The sequence below is a fragment of the Limulus polyphemus genome, unplaced genomic scaffold (assembly GCF_000517525.1).
Source record: "Limulus polyphemus unplaced genomic scaffold, Limulus_polyphemus-2.1.2 Scaffold1613, whole genome shotgun sequence".
NCBI lineage: Eukaryota > Metazoa > Arthropoda > Merostomata > Xiphosura > Limulidae > Limulus > Limulus polyphemus.
In genome coordinates, this window is record NW_013667223.1 from 54,973 (window position 1) to 60,160 (window position 5,188).

Genomic DNA, 5,188 nt, shown 5'->3' on the forward strand with positions numbered 1-5,188 from the left:
CGTACGAAGGGAAGGAAGGTAAGGTACGTACTACTAATACTATAAGTAATATAATATATATATATATATATATATATATACATACACACACACACACACACACACACACAAAATGCATATACAGTTAGTCATAAAATTAAAAACATAATTCAGTCTTTTTTCTATGAACACTTATGGTTTTAAACATTAATGAAATTGTACAATTCATATACTGGGAAAAGCATCAAATTGATATTTGCTGATCGAATCATAATCAGTATATTGGTCAAAAAACCACTTATTTGGAATTAACTCATGTTACCTAGATACCTGGCCAGCTATTGCATAAAGAAATTATGAATTTTGAGCCATTCCATGGCCAAAATTTGATATGGTAAAATAGCTTTAATGTTATTATAGTTTCTGATTAAAGTTCATATGTTAGAGTTCTATGAATGGCAGATAAACATTTACACACTCCTTAAAAATAGCACTACCAATAGACCTCAGTAGTCAATCATTAATCATTTCACATCCCCTCTATGGCATTCTAGAATTTTCTGAATAATTCCATCCAATGATAGTGCTGAACAGACTGAACAACATTATTGCTGTTTTCTTGCAAAATTAAAATTTCACATCAAATCACCCACATTTAAGACTTAGTTATTGCCAATGTACAGTGTCAAATATGAGTGAGCTGTCACGTTTCTGATTGCATCATCATAAGTCTTCTGAAAGACAACTGATAAAAAGGATTAAATTATTTATGCAACTTAGGCAAACATAATAAAATTCTATGACTGAAATTTTTTTATCCAATAGCTACCAAAATTTAAAAATATAAATTTACACTGTAAGTTTACATTTCATGTCTGAGACAATGTACTTTCTTGAAACAAACTTTTTTCTTTAATCACAGCAACAAGTTATGTTGATCTGATACCTTCACACTTTATAATGTCATTTATTTAACATTTTTAACTTTGAATAACAATGGCCAGTTCAATGACTGCAACACAGCTGTTAAAAAGCTGCATCACACATTCAATAGTGTGGAGAGTCAAGCAATCCATTAGACTGATTTCCAAGGTCAAGGGCTTAGGCCTCATGAAAACTTGGCCACTTATGCAAACAATCTGAAGATCTAGTATCTTAAGGTTTGCCTAAGCATGTCAACCACAAATCATGTGAAAGACCTCATAAACAAGTTCATTGAGAGGCTACCAAATGATCCCATGCAGCACTACATTGGTCTCAGTGAAACTTAATGTCTGGTAATTGTTGTATCTGTGGCAGCACTATTCAAGGTGAATAATAATGGCTGGAGATGGCTTGAATGGGTAATGAAGAAAAACTTTAATATAAGTTTAACATAACAGCAAATGTACAACGTTTCGACAAGGTTTTGTCATCGTCACCTTGTCCAAACGTTGTACGTTTGCTGTTATGTTAAACTTATACTAAAGTTTTTCTTCATTACCCATTCAAGCAGTCTCCAGCCATTATTAGTCTCAAAGTGGGTTCCTCGTCATCGAATTTTTATTCAAGGTGAAGCTAATTTAGCCTCAAAACAATCTCAAGGGTTGGCAATAGTCATCAAATTTTAACAAAATTTCAGCTGACAACTCCATTGCTATAGGAATTGCCAGGTGTTGAGTTGCAGCTATGACTGTTACTTATGGAACAGGGCTTTCCAGGCCCAGCTGCCATGACAGAAAGAAAAAAGAAGATATATTTAGTGTGTAAAAGGAGGAGCCCATGTTTTAACTTTGGCTTGCCAAATCCCTGGAAGTGAGATTATCCATATTTTATCAGGAGAAAGGAGGAGTGGACACCACTTTCATTTCAACTGAATCTGCAGTAAATGTAAGCAACTTGATGGAAAGCAATGGTTGCAGCAGCTCTGAACAGGAGGAAGTGGATGTGTAGCAGCAGTCCTCTTGTACCAAGAGGTATGGTGATTGGTTTGGATAACCACAGCCTTGGCATCACCTACTTGAGGATATTTGGTTTATTATTTTTCTTAGCCAAGTTCTAATTTCTACTGCCTGTTTCATTGGAGTTATCTGGGTTCATAGTTAAGTTGTGGGAACTTTTAATTAAACCACCTTTTACCATCTTTAGAGAGACCAAACATGTTGAGTGCTTTAAATTAACTCAACATTAAACATTCTAATAACAAATTCACTGTTTAACACTAACACAAACTTCCTTTATTTTGGATATACTTCTTCATAACAATGAATGTACATAAAAAATTAATTCTTAAATGAAATGAGATAAAAATAAAATTATAGCATTAAGAAGCTGTGGAGGAAAGTAAAGAAGACATGACAAGAACTACACTTAGGAAAGATACTCAGTAAATAACATTATGAAAATGAACTTTTTACAGCTAATGTCTCAGTCAACACAGTATCCCAAGATAAAGAGAAACTGATGGTAGGTAAAAAAAAAGAAATGTGTATAAGTAATGGTCTACCAATTATTAAATGTAAAAGTGGAAGCAGAAACCACAAGTTTATTTTACAGTTTTGGATAAGAACTGAGATGTGTGATCATTAAAAGTAATGTTACAAAGTGCAATGTTAATGGCATCATGTGTGAAGAAATTCTCACTGTGTTATGCATTATGCATAGAAATAATTTCACATGGAAAATCATCCAATATTTGTAAAGGGTTGAGCACAATATATTGAAAGGATTTTAAATATTTAAATCAGCTAAATGTGTGAGAACCACAACCAATATAAAGCTGCAGCAAAATGGCATGCATCAGAACTACACTTGGATATTGTTTGGCATTTCATAGGTAGTGTGATAAAACTGAAAAATGATCACTTTTGGAAAGGGGTAGATAACAGTCCTTTCATATGCAAGATATTCATACACTCAGATCATAAAAATATGTTCAGATTAGAGATTTAGATTTTCCAAGACAAGGGATTTCCCTTGTGCTTAATGGCACTGTAAAACAAAAGTACATGGAGCAACTTGGAGCACCAGGACCATCCAGAAAGAGAATTGCAACAATTCATATCCAAGCCAGGATAAGCAGAGTATTATTACATATAACAGGTGAGAATCCCCAAATGAAAAGATCAATAGCAAAAGTAATCCAAGTGCCTCAGGTAATATAACCATGAAGGATTTTCTTCTGGGAAAGTGACATAAGTCATGTACACACAACTTGTTTCCATAATATTCATTTAACTGTTGCATATCTCAAGCAGCTAGAGAATTAAATGAGTATTAATACTATTCCATATGAAGTCAAATTGCTAGATGTAGTACTTATGTATTTCTGTAAGATCAGACTGTTGAAATGAGCACTAGAAAATTGTCATTCTCATACAGTAGATGAATTATGGAAGCATGCAGGGAGAAGTGTTGGGTTTTTGACATGGCAGATGTCAGAAAAAAGCTTTTGCAATGAAAACTAGATCCCAGGACTATTGCGAAGATGCGTAGTCAGTAAAGATAACATGACCAAGCATAGTGACATGGACTATAATGATGTGATTCAGGCTCCAAAAGCATTTCACTATAACACACTTAACCATCTGTAATTGTATGGAAATATTATTAGCTAAATATGTAAAATATCATCACATAAGAAGGCATATGACTGAATGTATTTTTACATGATAAAAATATGCCTAATTTTAGAGAAAATATAGCAAACTGTCTTTGGGTAAAACAGATTTATAAGCAAATCAGAGAAGTAACATTTAAAATTTATATATCAAAAGAAAACAGATACTAACCAAGAAGGTATTATAAGGAGTTCTGTCATACATATTTAAAAGAAATGCAATATAATAAAATATATTAAAAAAAAAGAGCCTACAACAAAATACAAATCTATCATACAACTTTACCTTTCTTAATTAGCCATGTTCTAGCCGACACAGGCAAAAGTTAAAATTTAACAACTGTTCTGCTGAACCTATCCTGAAGGGGTAATCACTACTGGATGACAGGTCTTCTGTCACCATGCTTGTTTTTAAGGACTGTTGTATTCTTGACAAAAATTCTCTAAGTTCCACTGTATCTTCCAGGGTTCACAAATAAAGGTGACTCAAAACACAAAGCTTATGTTATAGTTATATTTACATCACAGAAAATCAAACACAAATGTACCATACTCCCCCAATTATAGACAAAGTTGAGAGATGCCTTTATAAAGGGTGAATACAGATAGTTAAGTGCTTTTGTACCTTGAACTTTCTGTGATAAAATTGTCTCTACTAGGAAAAACATAATCACAATGACTCAAAAGATTTAACTGCACATTGTCAAACCACAATCTGAAATGGGTTAGATTAGGTTTCCAGACTGTATTACCACAATAAAAGAATCCAATTAAAAAAAAAGTGAAAAGGATGCTCAGCTGAAATGAAGTATGAAGAGTCCAAGTGGTACCTAATTATATTTGAATTTCTAACTTTCATTCTTCATTAATGAAACCATTCATGACAAAGGCTTTTGCACTAGTTCATCTTATGATGATACAAGAACTTCACACTAGCATCATAATAAGAATGCTCTCATCAGTCCTTTTTGATTACTGCCTAGTGCTCCGAAGCCCATAAAACAGAATCATGGTTCTATGTCACTAATCTTTAAACTATTACTTAGGTAATGCTGGAGCTGGGTGATTAATGCAATCATGTATGAGCATCGATTACATCGCTTAGCAACATACAAAATAATCAGTCAATCAAAATTACAAATAAACCGAAGGATGTCGCGAAAACATCAACTAATCAAAATTTGTGTTTTCAATTATACCAAATATCCAAGTAATCAAAATATTGCCATTATGATTTTCAATTATCATTTTAAATTAATTCAATGTTGTTCAGCTCAATCAATTAGTTTCCAGTAACTCCTATTTTTGATTATTCCAACTATCCAAGTCTCATGTGAAAACCATTGATTGTTGAATATAATCAATTAATGAGCATGAAGATTAATCACTCATTAAATTCCACTAATTGGCCAGCTCTTAGGATAACTAATTTAACACGAATATTTCAACTGTCCAAGACATCCAAGAATGTTTAGACCAGTGGTTCTCAAACTTTATACAGTCTGAGCGCACTTACAATACTACAGATACTTGCTGGCACACTGTATACAAAATAAGACTAATATGTTATAATTAAGTTAAATATATAGAAAAATAACGCATTTAATAAAA

General features: G+C 32.7%; 1 protein-coding gene across 2 annotated transcripts in view; it reads right to left on the reverse strand.

Moving 5' to 3' along the window:
* The window catches only part of LOC106464295 (tyrosyl-DNA phosphodiesterase 1-like), a 99,561-nt gene that overhangs the window by 27,557 nt on the left and 66,816 nt on the right, over window positions 1-5,188 (reverse strand). The gene's annotated exons all lie outside the window — the stretch shown is intronic.